This window comes from Python bivittatus, unplaced genomic scaffold, assembly GCF_059951505.1.
Source record: "Python bivittatus isolate LINGU-HERP-01145 unplaced genomic scaffold, Pbiv_v1 ctg000800_np1212, whole genome shotgun sequence".
Classification (NCBI taxonomy): Eukaryota; Metazoa; Chordata; class Lepidosauria; order Squamata; family Pythonidae; genus Python; species Python bivittatus.
Window position 1 is genome coordinate 227447 of NW_028277105.1, and position 19894 is coordinate 247340.

Genomic DNA, 19894 nt, shown 5'->3' on the forward strand with positions numbered 1-19894 from the left:
CACTGCCCTTTGGACCATCTGAAGCTCCTTGGTGGTCCTTAAAGGCCAGACCATGTAGAACAGTGGTAGTGCAGGGAGGTGACAATGAGGGCATAAATCACTGTCGCAAATTCCTCTTGCCCCAGGTAGGGACTTGGGCTTCCACCTGCTGTTCTAGCAGGAGCCACGAGTCCAGGAAGACCCTCCACATCACAGATCTGCTCCTCTAAGGGTAGTGCTTCCCCCTCAAGAGACACCACTGGTGCAGGCAGATAATCTCAATGTACAAGTAGACTCAACCTTGGGTTGTTTCCTCCCATCCAGGACCTTACAGCCTCCAGACACCAAGACAAGACTTCAACAGCATCATCACTTGGGCCCAGAGTAGCAATGTAAAGCTATGTATCATCATCGTATTGATGATATCAAACCTCAAACCATCAGATGTCTTCTCCCAGTGTTTCATGTAGGTGTTAAAGAGTAGGTGGGAGAGAACTGACCTCTGCAGCATCCCACATGTCAGCAGCCATCAGGCTGATCTCTCCTCCCTCCATTCCCCACAGTGACTGGAACCATCCATTGAGGAAAGACTAGAACCACTGTGAAACAGTGCCTGCAATTCCGAACTCCTGCAGGCAGTCCAGGAAGATGTCATGGTTGGCGATACTGAAAACCACCAAGGGGTCTAAAAGGACCAAGATGGGAGAACTTCTTCCAATCAGGTCTCAACAAAGGTCATCCAATAACATGACCAATGCCATTCCAATCCCATGTCTAGGTTTGATCCCGGGCTGAAAAAGAATCCCAATAATCCACTTCTTCTAGGGTAATCCATAATTGAGCCCCACCACAGACCCAACAGCCTTTCCTAGAAGAAAGTTAGAGACTAAGTGATAGTTGTCTATCTCCTCCACATCCAGGGAGGGCCTCTTAAGGAAGAGGAGCACCAATGCCTTGGTTAAATCCACCAGCAACATCCCTTCTTGCAGTGAGGCTCTGACAGTCTCCCAAATCCAGGAAATTACCTCCTCCAACTACCCAAAGGAACCAGGAATAAGGATACATCTTGCAAGGGGCAAAGGACATCCTTGAAAACACTCTATCCACTTTCTCAGAGGCGATGAGCCAAAAGGAATCCCAGATAACGTGGCAAGATAGTGCCCAAGTCACACCCTAGATCCTGCCCACACAGAGTCAAGACTGAAACAGACGTGAGTGACTTGACTGGGAAAACGTAGTGCTATCTGGTTGCAGCGGCCATATAGAAGCTCTTGATGTTGACTCAAGGGAGGAGAAGTAAGGATGCTTCACTCCTCATTGCCATGGAGTAGGTCCAAGCATGGCTCAGTCAGGTTCACTTTGTGTCCTTCTCCACCAGCACTCCAGACATGGTTTTTGCCACTTGATCTCCCAGCGGCCCTTAGTTAGGATGAAGCCAGTGTAGAAAAGACTACTAAACTCCACGTTAAGGACTGACAGTAAAAAGTACATACATATAACTGGATCAAGAAGTGAGGTAATGCTAAAATTAAAGAAAAAAGTTCTGGGAAATAACATCCTAAAACAACTCCGAAAAAATTGTTCCAAGTTCCTCTCTTTTTTCCTTCCTTATCGAAAGTCTAATTCAAACGACGACAAACCATATCTATCAAGAATGCACTACCTGTACTGTAGATATATAGACCAGAGTCTGTTGGAGTTGGGTGACTAATAAATTCAAATACATAAAAAATTAAAACACTATATATGTAGATTTATACTTCCCGTACTGAAAATTATTTTTTTGATCATCTACAAGTCTTGACATCTTTATACACTCCAAATAAAACCATTTTAATGCAATATATCAGAGGAAACACTTGTCCTTCAAATGCCCTAGACTAGACCTCCCCGATCCTTTGCTACGGATTCTGCACAACTGCAAAACACTTGGAGGGGTCCCAGTTGGTTATTCCTGCAGCGTGTTACCTGTAACATTTTGATGGCCCTAAGGAAACGGGCTAAAATCATACTTCACATTCCCAGAAGCCTGTCTTGTCCTAGGCCTGCAAAAGTACTTAAAAATAAATGCAAGAAAACCAAGTTTTATTCACAAAAAGATCTAGAAGGTTTTTTTCCCCAAGCCGCTGGGAAATCAGATATGTTATGACGTACTGAAGAAAAAAGGGGTTTAGGTGGGGTAAGGAAAAGAAAGCTTGCCTAAGTTAAATTATAGATTTGAGAATACCAAACTGAACTAGAACGATTTCCTGAGGGAGAGTGATGTGTTACATTAAAGTTCAAAGAACATGCCATTCCCTGGTTACCTAAGGTGAAGAAGGAAACTCCAAGGTGAATACTCAGAGGAGAACCAGCCCCTATCTCCCAGTGTGGTAGCAAATGACGGTACAGACATGGGTGACTCAAAGAGAGGAACTGTGTGGCTTTGGAGAATTCTATGGTGATGTCTTTGCTACAAAATGCTAGTCACATCCAGGGTTTTGTGTAGAAGCTTTTATGGGCCCATATTCTTTAATATGGGCAGTTGGGTCTTATAAAACTTCCATGTGAGAGATAAGAAACTGTATTAAAAGCATAAAGACTTAGAGTGAGGTCAAACCTTGATGATGACACACGACTGTGTAATTTCCTTGGCAATAGTACGGAAGTGGTTCACTGCTATCTTCTTTGGGATTCAGTCTTCCCCAACTTGATGCCCTCCAAACAGATGAGCCTTTCCTATGAATCTGACATCCAACGCATCTGGAGAATACCATGTCAGGAAGGCAGATTTGTCATTATTATCATGGCTACCACCTAAGAAATATTATCAGCAACGAAGAAGTACATCCCTAAAGACCATCTGAAGGAACATGACATTGGCCATTTCTACACATCCAACCATGACTGTTCCAAAATACCAGTAATAAGGACAGGCGTTATATCCTTTCAATCAAGGCTGGATGAAGCTGTGAAGATGCTGTTAGTCACTACTGTGGAAACAACTATCATCTATTTGTCGAACCAAAGCTGGTGAGGATCAGGTACACGTGGGAATGAAGAGACTAGTTAGGAACTCCCTTTTTCAGTATTTTCAAAACAGCCATTTCCTCTCCAGAGATACAAGGGAGAAGAAGCTAGATGTTTCATTCTTCTTGGTTCATCTGTGGAAAGCAAGGATTGGAGACAACAGATTTCATACAACTGGGTCTAAGAATTCAGACACGAAGTATGGCTTGCTCAATTTTGGGTAATTTTATATCTGCTCCAATTCTGGCTTTCTGTGAAAGAGCCTGGGTCTCCCCACCATTGCAGCATCTTCACTCCACCACCCTGGCTGGGTTTGCAGATCTCAGTCTTGTGCAACTTCTGGAAGTTCAACCATTCTCTCAAATCCTTACTTTCTGCCTTTGTTATGACCCAGTATTGGATTTTAGGCGAGCACCATGCGCTGAAAAACAGCCTGGGAACCATGGTTAAAATGGAGCCTTACTTAAACATTTATTCCTGAGAAAGGGAGGAATCTGTTGCGCCCCATCCAGATTAGGAGGCATCTCCCCATTGAAGAACAGATGGCACCAGCATAATTTCCTGTCTGGGTAAAACTCTCTTCTCTTGCGGAATAGCTATTCCTAGACCCTTCAGGTCCCAGGTATGGGGGCTGTGTGGGTGGAGATCCAAGGAAAGAGACTAAAAGGTTTGTGTAGATGTCAGTAACGGACTCTCCCCATCTTCCTCCTCGATACAGATGTGATATAATGACCACCATGGAACCACCAACCAACAAAGGAATGGAAGACACTGAATGGAAGACATCTGAGAACTGTATCAGAGCCAGTGTGGTGTTGCAGTTAAGGCTACACCAGACTAGAAACGGGGAGACTGTGAGTTCTAGTCCTCCTTTAGGCATGAAAGTTGGCTGGGTGACAGTTGCTTTCTTTCAAACCAACCTTCCTCCCAAGGTCGTTGTGATGGGGAAAACACGAGATGAGAGCATTATAAACACTGCCTTGAGTTGATCAAAACAAAGATGGGACATAAATCAAATAAATAAATCAGGGTGGTCCCTATTTCTGTTATAACCTGAGGGGGACCTTTGCTAGGCTGCTGCTGAATAATTTGGGGTTTTGGGGGGACCAACCCAACCCAGCACTTCTCGTATTCTTCTTTGTTGGATGTGATTCTGTACGTGTTTTGTATTGAGTGGCTGGATCCCATCTTAGTTATTTTGTACTGTGTTTTTATCATGTTTTTTTGCTATCTCGTGAGTCACCCAGAGTGGCTTCAGTGTCAGGAGTAAACCTAACAAAATATTTTTTTTAAAAAAAGTTTCAAATGAATAATGAATTGCTGATGTAATAGCTACCCCATCAATTGAACTGATCGATCTTCCCCTCCAACATACTGCAGCAATGAGATGTGATACCCCTGAGTATACGGTAGGATTCAACTGCCTCATGACTTTCTCCTTCCATCTACTGCAGAAAATGCTGCAATTGCTAGAAGTCAGCATGGCTTTGTCAAAAACAAGCCACATGAGACAAATCTTTGACAAGGTAATAACTTTAGGGAACGAGGGAAATGCTGTGGATATGATCCACCTTGTTCGCAGGAAAGCTTTAGACAAGGTTCCACACGACATTCTCACGGACAAGCTGTTAAAGTGTGATTTGGATGGTGCTACACTCAGGTGGGTCCACAACCGGTTGGCTATCTGCATTCTATATCTGCATTGGGCCTATGTTGGGTTGGAAAACAGTTAACCAATGCTGTCCTATCTTGGAGCCAGTATAATTCAACATGTTTATTAAAGACTTGGATAACAGGACTGATGGCTGCTTATCACATCATTGGAGAGTTTGGCCAACACCCAGGATGACAGAAGAAGAGTGCGGTTCTAATCTGGATAAGTTGGAAGATGGGATAAGAGGAACAAGATGTTCTCGACAGGGAGAAATGTAAGGAGGAAAAACATTGGGCACACATACAAGATGGGGAATTCCTGTCTTGGAAATGCTACACTGGAGAAGGACTTGGGTACCAGTCAGATACCAAACTGAATATGAGCCAATAGCGGGAAACAGCTGCTAGATGGGCTAACACAGTTCTGGGTTACATTAAAGAAGCATCTTATCTAAGATACATGAAGTTCTTTCTCTTTTACTCTGTGGCACTGATGAGTCCACACCTAGAGGACAGTGTACAATTTTAGGAGTGTTTCTAGAAGGCTACTGACAGGTTAGAACAGGTTCAGAGGATGACAAAAATGATGCAGAGATTTGAGGACACGTTGAAGAAACTGGGGATGTTCAATCTGGAGAAAAGAAGACCAAGGGGAGTTATGGGATCAGTGCTCAGGCACCTAAAATGGTGCCACAGAGAAGATGGCCAGGAACTTTTTTCCATTGCCACAAGAACTAGGAACAGAAATAATAAGTTGCAGCAACCTTATTTTTAGTTAAATACTGAATGAGGAAAATCATCCTGATGGTAAGATCTGTCAAACGGTGGAGGAGTCTACTTACAGAGCTAGATAACGGATTCACCTATCTCAATTCTGAATCTTGACCGACAGCAATTCTCAAAGACAATTTTTACCACCATATTGGAGAAAATGGAGATTATTCCACAGAATGTCTCATACACTGAAAAACATATATTCTACTATCAATCATGACTTTGCTCACAGTAGGACAGATGTCAAAACGTCCAGAGTAGGATTTACACATGCAAGAATGAGGTAATAAAACCCCAGCATGATAGAATGAATTATGCTACTTCAGACTTGGAAATCATCTTCTTGCAAAATTGGGAAAAGGGATGTTAAAGCCGGGTTATTTCTGGCTTATGGTTCTTTGATTTGTTTTATTCTGTGTACTTTTGGGAAAATAGCAACTGACACATCCTGCAGAACAGGATAAATGAGGCCATGATTTTATGAATCAAGGTTCAAATGGTTCGTATTTGAAGTTAGATACGCAAAACACGTTGAGGTCCAAATTCTCAGGTTTCAAAGCTTCCCTTGCATCCACTCCAAGATGTGGGAACATTTCTGGCATGTCAGAACATCTCAGGTTTGAACAGGAAAGTTTACGATTGGAATTTTTCCATCTTGAAGCTCTTTAGACACTGATTTGTACTGTCTCAGCAGGTGGCAGCATTTCTGTATTGTTGCCAAAAAAAACCTTGCACAGATATGTCCATAAAGCTACCATTAGGTAAACTCAACTTGAAGGAGACCTTATTGGTACCTACGTTAAGTCCCCGGGTTAGGAACGCCCGGTTTATGGACGACCCCTAGTTAAGAATGGAGCCCATTGTAGCAAAATTCAAGTTAAATACACAATGATTCAAGTTAAATGTGCAATGGTTCAAGTTCATTACACAACACTACTTATATACTATTATACAATAATACTGTTCCAGCTTACGTACAAATTCGACTTAAGGACAGACCTTGGGAATGGAACTTGTTCTTAAAGGGGGACTCCTTGTACTGCTTATACTGGGAAAAAAATTGGGAAGTACTTAACTTGCAAGCAGGATACAAACAAGCCAACTATGCACGTTCTCCTACTTCCTTCCACGCCAAACATCTCCTTGCAGACTGTTATCTGTTTATGGGAGTGTTCTCTATTTAAAACATCCCCATAAACAGGTAACAGTCAGCAAGGAGAAGCTTCTGACCTCTGTCAAACAGGACTCCACAAATTCAATCTAATATGGCATTCTACTCCTTCAGATCCTCCCTCCCCTTCATTGAATATAATGCAAGTAATGGAGGGTTGCAAGAGACACTTGTTGATCTGCTAATATACACAAGTGGTGCAAATACGAGACGCATTTGTGTGCATTTTTTTTTCTGTTTTGCCAAGGGTATTTCTTAACTCAGCCCCATAAATAGGGCATGCCCAGCTGTATGGGGAAATCGGTTCGGTTTCGAAATGATATTCAGTTGGCCACCAACCTTATTTTTTTTTTAATTTGCTGGCCTGAGGAGGAACGCAAGTTGTCAACCCATGACTCAACTTCTAGTTAGCTTACTCTGCAATTCTAAAACAGCAGAAGGCTGACACAGATGTCAGAGACAACAAAAGTTCTACTAACCCATGACGACAGAGAGCTATAAAGTGACTCACGGTGATCAGGTATAACCTGCTCACATGTTAACCAAACAGAGGTCATCAGGTGAAACAGTCATGCAGTGGATTTAAGAAAATAGAACTGGACAAGGAGGCCATAGAGGTAATCTAGGCCAACCACTTGCCGAATACATGATCTATAATGCAGGATGCAGTCAAGATACTCCTGAGAATTAAACATCCTGTTTCTACTTAAATATCGCCTGTGGCAGCCTGAAGTCTTACTAAACAGCTTCCACCAGTAGGATCTTTTGGCCAATGTTTAGCTCAAATCAGATCCCCTTCCATTTTCACCCAGGGTTGCAGTCTTGTCCTCGAAAGCAAGTCACATAATACCTGTTCCATTTCTCCAGTGATAGCTTCTCCTTCATTTTTTTCTTCTCTGGACTACAGATCCCACCTGTTCCCCATACAACTTGATTTCCAGACCCTGCTTCTCCTTCCAGTCACCCCTCAGTTTAATATTACTCTCACAAGCCATGTTCCTACAACACACTAAACTGTAGTTTATTTAATCACAAATCCCAGACTGTACATGCTGAACCCTAAATTATTGTTTACCCACCAAACAGGTTGAACTCACACAATACTCCAAGCTTACTCCAGCACGACTCCCTTGCTTGGCTAGTGAAGACTATTCTCTACAATGCATATTATTATTCTGTAAGTTCTTGAATTATTATTTATTCAATAGAAACTATCACCTCCCTTTCACTGATACAATGATCCCAACAAGCAGGATAACTTGCACAGTCTCCCCTTTATCTAGCGCCCTTCACATGAATTGGACTTCAATCTCAAATAGCTGGGTTGATTTGTGCAATTGTATTATGTGACTATTGCCGATAACAAACCACCCAGAGTTTGTGATGGAAACTGCCTACAGTCTATGAGGATTTTGATGGCAGATCAATGGCATCAGTGAAATAATTAAAACCCCTGATTTAATAAAGTTCTCCTACTTACCTAGGACAGACAACAGAAAATACAGCGTGGGAAAAATCTGATTAGTGCCCCTGGCTTCTGTTAGTTGCATGGGCAAAGGGAAATTTGCCCCTCTCCCCATAAGCACCACTAAATCTATTCTGCAAGGTTGGGAGTGGGGAGCTTGTCTCGATCTAGTTTCGGGAGTATGTGAGAATACCGAATGAAGATGCAGAATTGGGAATTCTGCATAAGGAGTTGAGCTACCCTCTGTTTTAATATAGCATTAGTGGTATTTTAAATTGTGACTTGGTTCGTGGTTAAACTTGACTTGCTTGTCACTTTATCATTCAAAGCATGTGTACGGGGGGTATTTGGCAAACCATGATTAAACACACAATTAAACAAACCAGGGTTTAATGCAATGTGTGAAATCAGTCACCGTTTCAGATTATAAATGTGTTAAAAATGAAAGAAAAATGCAATACATACAAAGGGGTAGACAGAGAGGATGGGAAACGCCAGAAAGGTATGTTGCATGCACATAGAAAATATAAAATATAGTAGTGTTGCCATTATTAATAAACATTTCCAATATTATACCTCCCATTATTGAGGGCACCTATTTTATCCTGAGATTCCACACCATCAAGAGAAGAGCCACAGTATAACTAGAAATAAAATACTTAAGAAATTAAAATATTTGAGTATCTATACAATAAAAGCTCCAGGTCAGTTCAATTCCCTTCCTTTGAAGAAAGTATATCCATGTATACTTAGCATTATAGTCCAAACATTAATAGCAAATAATCGTACTGAAAACAGAACAACACTGAGCCAGGGAACAGGGCAGATGGAAACAGGTTAAAAAAAAAAACAGACAAGCAAAGATGTATTTTACAGTATTTTTAAGATTACTTAAAAAGAATACAAGAAAATCAATGCACAGGAAGGGATACGAAAAACTATATAAAAAAGGCCAAGTATTTAACCGTACAATCTTCTGCATGTCTTTTTTATAAAGAAACACACTTCAAAAAGACTTATTTGCAGGTAAACAGTTTTTGGATTGTAACCTCAATCCTGGCTTTTACAAACAGTATTTCATGTTGTCATCTAAATGAACACAAATAAGTGTATAAAATGGAGGCCAGGAAGAGGTGTTTCTGAAAATGTTAAAATTTTAACTTCCGGATAAAAATCTTAAAATTACAGTGGCAAGAGCCATATTTTTTAACTATGGCTACAAAAACAAGACCTTTCCTAATACATTTATACATTTGAGTTTTAAAATATTTTATGCAATACCTATCAATGTATGTTATCTGTCAAACAATTTTATCTTCCACTTAACCTTTTAGATTATATCTGGACTTCACTGTTCAGGTCTTTTGGCCATAATAAACATAACATCTCATTTCATTACACAAGAAATAAATAAATTAGCCACATGGTGGCTTCGGCTTACCATGCTGGGTAAATCCAGGCATGATGGCTCGTAAACCTGAATTTACAGCTCGTTCAATGATCCACCTCAATCAAACCATGACTTAGCGGATAAATCTGCTTGCAGACTTCCATCACCCGAGTGCCAGTGAATAAGGCCTTTTTGCCAAAGACGACACATCTACCCTCTTTGCAGCAATGCAGATGAAGAACCATGAGGTTCCTCCATCAAGGAAAACTTGACGCCCTTCAGATATTTTGAACCACAGTTCTTCTCATCGGTGTTCCTCTTGGCTGTCATTTATGGGACTGTAGCAAAAATATTTGAAGGCACCGGGTCGACCATTTCAGTTAGGATGATTTGAACCAGTGGATTTCTGCACTGGACAGGGGTTGGAGCATATCTGGGGGGCTTCTGGTGGAGGACACCATGCTTTCGTTGGTGAATACCCTGGTTGTTTCACGCCCTGATTACTGCAATAGCTCCCTGGCAGGCATTTCCACTTCCTCTCCTCATCCCCGATCATAAACCAAAACAGGGTGATTCAGACTGTTTTGGACCTTTTGCACAACTGTTAGCGTTAGGGCTCTTTGCTGGCTATTTGAGCCAGAACCTAGTTTAAACTACTGTTTATGTTTGCAGCCCTCTGATTACACCTGTATCTATCTGTCCTTATTTCTCCCCACAATCCCGCTTGCTCCTTATGTTCCTTGCCCCAGGGTTGGGGTATTCAGGTTTTTTGGGTTACCAGGCATTTAAGTCTCCTTGACTCAGGGATCAGCTTCCTCCTTCCTTGCACCTTTGTGAAAGTTTGATGGCCTTTAAAAGGGGCTTAAAGGCCTGCTTATTTGTCTAGCACAGTGTTTCTCAACCTCAGCAACTTTTAAGATGTGTGGGCTTCGACTCCCATGCTGGCTGGGGAATTCTGGGAGTTGAAATCCATACATCTTAAAGTTGCTGAGGCTGAGAAACACTGGACCAGTGGATTAGCGCAGGGCCTATTCTTATTATTTTGGCAGTTCCTAGGTTAAGAGCTGTTTGGGATGTATATGCACTCAGCTGTATTGCAGCTGTATTGATAGTCCTTGACTTACAACCACAATTGGGTCCGGAACTTCCATCGCTAAGCCATGTAGTAGTTGAGTCGCACCCGATTTTACAACCTTTTTGCCATGGTCATTAAGTGAATCCAGCTTCCCCCATTGACTTTGTCGGAAGTCCCCTGGGAAGCACAAATGGTGATCACATGACCCCAGGATGCTGCAACCATCGTAAATACATGCCAGCTGCCAAGTGCTCGAATTTTGATCATGTGACTGTGGGGATGCTGTGACATCATAAGTGAGAGGACCAGTCCTAAGTCATTTTTTTCAGCGCTGTCGTAACTTCAGTCATCAAATAAATGGTTGTAAGTCAAGGACTACCTGTATTGTTTTAAAGATGCATGCTGTTGTGTTTGTCTTCGCTGTTAATCTTTGTGTACTGGTTTGGCTACTAGCATGATCGGATGGCGTTTTTTAATTTCTGGTTTTTCTTTTACTTATACAGCACCTTAAAAGTGCAAAATCAGTCACAACAATTATTATAACCATCATCCTAATCTCTTGAGATCTCTTCCAACCCTCTCCTACTAAATAGTTAGTAAAGTGTCATGGTGTCACAGCAAGCAGGATGTGAAGATGAGCCACTGTTTCCCAGCTCAGTTATGGCATATCTGTTCATCCAGTTTGGGATGCTTAAATAGAAATTAGTGGCTCTAAGCGCTATAAATAAACATCAAATAAACACATAAATTATGATTCCCAAGTTGTGATGGCTATTTCATGCAAACCCTAAGTCAAAACAAAAACAAACAACAAGACTCTGAATCTAGTCATTATGTGCGAAGTAGGCCAGGGAGACCACAGAGAGAGGAAGCCTGCTGGATTCCTCAATATAATACAATGAGATTGATATAATAGTTAATTTAGTATTTGCTGTCCTGGAGCACACATACTCTGCATCAGCCTCCCTGACACTGTGTTCTTCTGATGCATGGCAATACAAATCCCATCATCCCCAGCCAGATATCCTTATTAACTCCATTTGTAGCGATGCCCATCTCAACAAGGGGCCCTGGGTGGCAAAATACTCCAACGTGCCTGGGGAACACCAGGCTTAGGGATCTGCCCTAGGTTCTCCAAACCCTACCACATCTAGGAAACTTCATCCCAAATACAGTGGTACCTCGGGTTACGAACTTAATTCGTCCTGTGACTCTGGTCGCAGCCCGAATTGGTCGCAACCCGAAGGAAATTTCCCCATAAGGTTCAATGTAATTATCGTTAATCCGTTCTGGCGTGGAGGACAGGGAGGCGGCTATTGCTTGGAGGGAGAGTCCCCCTCCCTACGACCACGTGTCGGGGCGGAAAACGGCCGCGGGTCCGGTTCGTAACCCGAGACGGAGTTCGCAAACCGAGATAATTTTTTGCGGCCGGAGCTGGTCGTAACCCGAAAAGTTCGTTAACAGAGGCGTTCGTAACACTCTCACACACTCACTTGTCTCCCAAATCATCAATTCCAGACACAGCTCATTACTGGCAGAAGGCTGTACTTCTTTCCTACTTATCATATTAAGAAAGCAGTAGAAATACTATCCAGTTGCCACCTAGGCTTCTTTCATACACAGGCGTGTACCAGTTGCGTCAAAAGGCTCAAAACAGCAGAAAAGGTAGTTACTCTAACATTAACTGCAACCACACCAATGTGCATACCCCAAGCGTATATCTCTTTAGCATGCACTAACCCCTTCCGCAGGGGGAAAAAAACATATTTAAAAGTGAACGAGGGCCCAGTGCATGTTAGAATCGCAAGGCAAAGGATGGGTAACATTTCCAATTACTGGGGATGGAACATCAATGTTATGTTTTATGACTTTCTTCCCTGTTTCTAGCAAATCAGGGGTTTAGTACAATCGCCAATAACAAATTAAGCAAGAGAAACCACATCTTGTTGAAAATCTGCATACTAGCCACAGGATTCAGCTTTTAACCCAGACTTTGAGCCGGCCAGCTGCAAAAGATTATGGTACTTTTTAAAAGCAGAAAGGAAGAAGTACAGATCCGTAGCCAGATATTTCAGGAAGATGAAAGGCCCCAAGGGGTGCAACTGTTAAAAGGTTGGGGCATGTAGACATTTTTATATACTAAGACATTTAGATGTTTAAACATTTATCTTTATATATTGTATAATATGAAGATAAATGTTTAAACATCTAAATGTCTTAATATATAAACATGTCTACGTGCCCCAACCTTCTAACAATAACCCTGTCAGCAATTAACACATCCTTGAGATTTTGAAAAGTGTTAAAGGTCTCATCCTCAAGAATGCAACCTTTTGATAATCTAAAGTACAGTCAACCATACATACAGGAAAGGGAATATTGGCATTTTGCTAGGCCTGCTTTTACTTCATATTATACAATATATAAAGATAAATGTTTAAACATCTACATGTCTTAATATATAAAAATGTCTACATGCCCCAACCTTCTAACACATTTTCATCTGTTCAAGAAACATACAGATGTCCACAACGGTGTAGCTACCACTAGGAATTCTGTTGGGAATTGCTTATGTTGGCTTGAGCTGATAGAAACGGATATTCAACTCCATCGTAAATTTTCCCCTCCTAATATACAGACTTTTTTTAAAAAATAAAGGCTAGAGATTCAGGAAAGATATCCTTGGGTACAGGCGGGGAAAATTCACTCTGAAATCTAACGTTAGGTCTGGATGACTTGCAGTAGATCGACAAGGATTTCGGATTGCCAATTGATAAGCAGCCGTAACTTGACGTTTCTTGCTGGCTATTTCACACGCCACACTGAAGCACAACCCAGCCAACCAGAGTTTGTGGGAATCCAGCCCATGGGGGTAGATTATACTCTTGCGTGTCCAGCAAATCAGGCTTATAAGAGTGGTTACATTAAACTTAAAAGACATGCTGCATGAACACAGTTAGTCTCTCTAGCTATGGAAATAAGAAGAAGCTGGATTTGGGGATTAAAAAAAGCTGAAAATTTAGTTCTGCTGAAGAAGGTAAGTTCTTGAGCTGAGCATGTGCTCAAAAATACCCATTAATCATATGTACATACCCATCCTACTGTTCCCTTTCAGCATAAGCCATGTTATGCGAACTGAACAAAATGAGTAAGGAATATTAAGCAAAAGCCATTAAAGGCACGGGATAAAAAAGGAACACAAACAGCTCAATCTAGTTATGCAAACACAATTTGTTATACTTCTCTATTTTCTATCCCTGCAATATTCCATTGTATACCTCTATGAGAACGGGTGAATTCATGTTTTGTTCTAAGCTAGGAATCTTGGTTTGTAAACATTATGGCTGAGTTCACACAACGTAATAAACCAAAACTACGCATTATGAACTCTGAAAAATGAACTAAGCCAAGTCCGGAACTCCAAATACACAAGCCAATATATAGGGAACAAGCCACGCAACTGGCTGAGTGTACAATGTGCTAAACTATAATTTACTAGCATAACAACTGGCTTTACACAGGCTAAGGCGAGGCCAATGAGCTATTTATGCACCCGGCTTATGTCTCCCCTTAATACCAGGCGCTGAGCTGCCAGCGAGGGAGTTTTGAGCTATAGTAGTCTGCTCTTGTTGGCTTTGAAATTAGACATCTAAAACGTCTGAATGCCTCTTTTCCCTAGCCTCAAAGGCTGTCGTCACTTTCAATTTCAGATTTTTTTTCCCCCCCATCAGGAGTTCCCAGATCACAGCCCCCAAATCTTGCACTGCAAATGTCACTGAACCAAGCGATCAGGCAACCATTTTCCCGATCAAAAATCCACTTGTAGGTAGAGATAAACCCCCTGCTGTTTATTCTCCCTCTCTCCTTAAGGGCGCACGGAAAAATCGGCCCATCTTCAGAATGACTGAGACGAAAAACAGAAAGAAAGTCCGCCGCCGCCTACCAGGCATCAGCTAAGGAAGACGGAATCAGGGCATGGGAATGTAATTTAATTAATTTAAATTAAATCGCAGTTAAAACAATTTAATTACCAGGGAAACAATCCGCGCAAGTACGACAGTTACCTATAACTGAAACGCGCGCTACACGATTACCCCACTTTTTCAGAGTTCATACGTGACGCGCGGCGTCGGAAACGAGCCACGCGGGCTGCACGACCCGCTACGCTCGATCAAACGCCGCCTGCCAGCGCGAGCCACAGATCTCAGCCTCCCGCGAACGGCCCACCGGCCACCCGCGACCTCCCACCCGTGGGAACCCACCCCGCGTTCCTCGTTTAGGGCGCATCGCGCGAAGGAAGGACCGAGCCGCCCGCGGCTACGTGCCTCTCGCCACCTCGGCTCGGCCGAAGCGGGATCCCCGCTGCCCCCGGAACGCGGAGCGCCCCAGGCCCGGCGCCAAACCGGGCGCTCACGCCTGTCGCAAGTCGGCCACCGGGCTGGCCCCGCGCCCCGCGCCGCGCAACGGCCCGCGAGGCGCGCTCCGGAGGAGCTCCTCGCCACCTCTGGCTGCCCCGAGCGGACCCCCGAGGGCGGCGGAGAGGGCGAGAGCGCGGCCGGCTTCGCACAGCCGCTCAGCGTCCAGTCCGCGCCGCCTGCGCGCCGCGCGGCTCTTAAAGGCGCAGCCACGGCGGGCCGCCGCTTTGCTCGGCGGAGGGCGAGGAAGCCGCTGCAACGCCCGCCGCGGTGCAGCGGCCCCATCCAGGCGCCTCGTTTTTCCTCCCCCTCCCCGAAATCCCTTCCTTCTTGGGTTGCAAGGGACGAGATGGCCGGAGGGTCTGCCCTGCCGGCGCCCTCTAGTCGTGACGGACCACACCGCCCGTGATCCTTAGCCTCGGGAGCATTTCCCCTCCGCCCACGTACGCCCCGCGACGAGTCCATCCCTGCAAGTTCACGCCGGTTCCCGGGGCTTAAGTTGGGGGCAGACCAGCCCACCGGGGGGCTTCCCTCGCGCCTGCAAACGGCGGGCGGCGGAAGGAGGGGAGCACGCCTGGGGGAAAGTCCTGCCCCGCACTCGCTCTAAAGGCGCAAGAACGACCTCGGAGACCGCCCGGGAGTCGTCCGCGGGAGCCTCGCTTCGGCGAAATAAACCCACCCTTCGCACGTTTGGAAAAGTCCGACCACGCCGCAATCGACTCCGTCCCAAGAGACGCCCGCGAAGCGATTCGGGTCCCCTCCAGCCTCTCCTAGACCGATTCTCCCTGCTGCAGATTTGCGCCCCCCAAAACGTCCCCCTCCCAATAAGCCACCGATGGATTCCGCCGATCACCCACCAGATCTCGCCCTGGATCGCGCCGGCAGCCGCTTCCCTGCCCCCTTCCGCCAGCTGATCTCTCTCCCTCCTCCGCTCCCTCCTGTTGTTTATTTCCCCTCTTGTGCTGGCGCGCGGGCGCGTCAGATCCGGGAAGGGTCCCTCACCTACCGCCCTAGCAACCGCGCAGGCGTCCCCGGCAACCCGAAGTGCCAGCGTTCTGGGCCCGCCCCCAGCCCCTCCTTTCGACCCCACACGTTGCATTTGGAAGCGTTTGCAGGGAAAGAGGTCGTGGGGATGCGCTTGGATGCGAGCCAGGGCTCCGAGTCCCCAAAGCCCTGAAACCTGTTTTTTCCCCCCAAACGTTTAAAAGTACCCCCAGCATGATGTTCTCCCCCAGCCTCAAAGAATCCCACGACCTAAGTCACGCCAGTAGCGCTCAATTCCTACAGGATGCATTAGAGCTCTGACCAACTATTTTAACTATGAGAACAGATGGGTCATAAAACTAGTTAATCCAGTGTTTCTCAACCTTGGCAAGTTTAAGATGGGTGGACTTCAATTCCCAGAATTCCCCAGGCAGCCATGCTGCCTGGGGAGTTCTGAGAGTTGGAATCCACCCATCTTAAACTTGCCAAGGTTGAGAAACACTGAGTTAATCACTGACTTTAAATGAGGCTTCCTGAATCCAGTCGACTGGGTTTGCAACACGCTGGACTATGACTCATTCTGGTTACACGCAACTCCTGACTGAGTTTGCACGATATGCTTAACAAGGTCAGCTAAAGGTTTGGAATCTGAATTTGCACAATAGTAACTTGGTTAGTTTTCACCTGAGGCTGGATTTGGGAGGGACTTAGCCTTTTTGTGCAGACAGAGCAGATTGGGTTCGCTTCCAGTTTGGTATATTGTCTGAATCCAGAAAGTGAATAAATTCAATTAAGAATATGTCAATGTGTTTGCAAAGGCCTCCGTTTTCCCCAGTGGGTTGTACAAGCCCAGCACTAGCTGCCTTGGGCACACGTGCTTGTAATTTGTTCATCCATAAACAGATCACAAAGCTGAGTTTGCACAACATTCTGGGTTCAAATATGTTTACAGTAGTAAAATATTGTGGTTCACTGTACTGTACAAATACAACCACAGAACTGAATTGCCGGCGTGTGAAAATTAGTTGTTGCTCTAATAGGGTGCATTCTACCAATGCTCAGAGACACTGGCGGGATTCACACGATGCATTAAGCAAAACCTGAAAGAGTTTTTGGTTTTGTGAGCCCAGCCAACGGTTTATACAAGTTTCAAGGTATTATGTGTTATGCAAACCCTGCCAATATTCACTAAACCATGTTTAAGCAAACCATTGTTTAGCATGTTGCATGAATTTAACCATAGCATTCTTTAGGATTAGACGTAACGGTGCTGCCAGTATTATGACCCTGAAAGTGGGAGGTCTTACGGCTAGGGAGATTTGGATTTACATCCTGTAATCTGGCCTTGAGTCACTGATTTTAGGTCCGGGTCTCATGTTTCCACTGAGCATAACATAATTTTGCAGAGCAGTTTGGATCTGAGAATGGGCATACGGTCAGCCCTACCAGGTAGACCAGATCAGGAAACTGACTGCACAGGAAAATTTGAGCTATACTTTATTGAGGCTATAGAAACAAATGTTTGCACGTCGGCTTGTGCTTTTCCTCCCCTCCCTCTTATTCCACAGTGAGCCGGGGGGGGGGGGCTGCCTGAGCTGCTCCCAAATACTACCTTACTTCCCAGGACTTAAAAAATGTTTCAGCCCTCTTTGCTGCAAAGTGGTTCTTGCCTCCTTACCCCAAGCTCATCTCCTTGACTCTCTACGCCAGTGTTTCTCAACCTTGACCACTTGAAGATGTGTGGACTTCAACTCCCAGTATTCCCCAGCCAGCATGGCTGGCTGGGGAATTCTGGGAGTTGAAGTCCACACATCTTCAAGTGGCCAAGGTTGAGAAACATTGCTCTACACATATACAGACACACAGACACAAGTGCATGTGTATGCATATATACACGCACACAAAAGCCAGTTTGGTGTAGTGGAGAAGCCACCAGGCTAGAAAGCAGGAGACTGTGAGTTTTAATCCCGCCTTAGGCACAAAGCCAGCAGGGTGACCTTGGGCCAGTCACTCCCTCTCAGCCCTAGGAAGAAGGCCAGGGCAAACGACTTCTGAAAACGTTGCCCAGAAAACTTCAGGGATTGTCCAGGCAGTCACCAGGAGTCAAGACTAACTTGAAGGCACAAATTTCATTTAATATATATGCACACAGGTGGATCTTTTCCTTCCTTCCTTCTTCCTTCCTTCCCACCCTGCTCCCTCCCTCCCTCTCTTTCTTTCTTTCTTTCTTTCTTTCTTTCTTTCTTTCTTTCTTTCTTTCTTTCTTTCTTTTTCTTTCTCTCTCTCTCCCTCCCTCCCTTTCTTTCTTTCTTTCTTTCTTTCTTTCTTTCTTTCTTTCTTTCTTTCTTTCTTTTCTTTCCTCTCCTTCCTTCCTTTTTTCTTTCTTTCTTTTCTCTCCTTCCTTCCTTCCTTCCTTCCTCCCTCCCTCCCTCCCTCCCTCCCTCCCTCCTTCCTTCCTTCCTTCCTTCCTTCCTTCCTTCCTTCCTTCGGGCTTCTTCGGTTAGTGCTGTTTCATGCTGAAGGCTGGCAGCCACCAAATGCCATTTGTCCTTCTGATGCTGATATCCTCCACAAGGATATTTCAGCCTATAGAATATCAGTTTGTAATCCCTCCACCTCTTTGGCAGCATTCAAAAGCTTTCCCGTTTTGCATAAAGTTGTAAGGTGCCAATTTCCAATTTTCAGAGCTGGCCCAGAAATTTCTAGGGCATCGAGTCCAGTTAGAGACTCCAGTCCCCAAAAGACTTTCCAATTAAATTTGAAATCTCACACGACTGAATCCTGTTTCTCCCTACAACTAGCCTAATGTTGTCCCCACCGCTGTCCCTTAGAGTGGGTTCCTCTCCCAGCCTCAAGGTCTGTTCCAGCCTTTCTGGAAGGAATCACGTTACACCCGAGGGCTGATGTGGTGGCTTGTGACTGTGTTTACTTGGACAACAATCAGGAACTGGTAACAGTTGGTCAAGTGGAAAATGTCAAAGAAGTGGCTGCTTAAGCAGATGTAAAGCAGCCGAGCCCTCTCTGAAAATCTGAGGGTGGAGTAAGTCTAGAGAAGGCCTGGCGGTAAATTACAATTCCTTCTCTCACTTGATTGGCAGCAACTATTTTTAGATTTTGTTTAGGCCGCTGAAAGTGCCGGGCAAGCACCCACCCTCAAGGGGGAAGTTGCAATGTTCCCATTCCAGGCTGTAGATTCTCCTGGGAAAAATGCCCTCAGTGATCTTCCTCATTTTTCTCCCTACTTGTCCACTTTGCTTTGCACAGGTACCCCATAAAGGACGCCTACCGTATCCCGGTGGGAAAAATCTGGGTGATCGTGAGACGGGAGGAGAGAGTTGGAGCGTTTTGTTTTTTGTTTTGTTTTTTTCAGGGCCATCTTGTGGTCATCCAGATTTTGCTAGCTCAGATACGGCGCCCCACGCGAGTCCTTGGCTGAATCCAACATAGCCACCAACTCGGCTGTTTCCCTTTAAGAACGGCTGTTGCTCTTTCCCTGTTGGGTTTCTGGCTGGACTGGAACAGAATCAGGCGGACATGGATGTAAGAACATCTGATGTACTGTAAAACAAAAAAGTCTAAAAATTAAAAAGTAATTGCAAGAGATTTCTGGTGACCGCTATCTATCCGATGTCAAGTTTATTTATACACAATCATTATTAAAATTCTTGCTTCTTGTATCCTGCCTGCTGTATGTCTTTGGCCAGGAGAGAGAGTTTCCATCTGCTTCCTTGTTTTAGTAACAGCCAGGTCTGGTATCAGGCTGTTTGCTTTTCACTGTGTAAGAAATTGTGGCCGCACCTTCCTTGTTCATCACGGCTTTTTCCACAGAAACATTAGAACTGCATGTCTGGTGGTCAACTGCATGTGGACCGTATGCTACAATGCACTCATGGATGTTCTTCACGTGTGCATAAACGTTGGGCTTAGAGTACCCTGCAATCTCGCATGCAACTTTATCAGCAGGAGAAGTCTCGCTTGC

The 19894-nt window shown here is 44.5% G+C and overlaps 1 protein-coding gene across 5 annotated transcripts in view; it reads right to left on the minus strand.

Annotated features, from left to right (window-relative positions):
• PPT2 (palmitoyl-protein thioesterase 2) overlaps positions 1–15920 on the minus strand; it is a 41425-nt gene extending 25505 nt beyond the window's left edge. The window contains exons 1-2 of one of the 5 annotated variants that reach the window (XM_088128614.1): positions 1043–4265; positions 411–545 (exon numbers count right to left, since the gene is read on the minus strand). The gene's annotated coding sequence lies outside the window, so the exon portion shown is untranslated. Of the gene's footprint in view, positions 1–410; positions 4266–14841; positions 15268–15788 lie in introns of those variants that run through there. The other 4 variants (XM_007441772.4, XM_025175401.2, XM_088128613.1 and 1 more) reach the window with 4 other exon arrangements.
• Positions 15921–19894: the final 3974 nt, after the last annotated feature.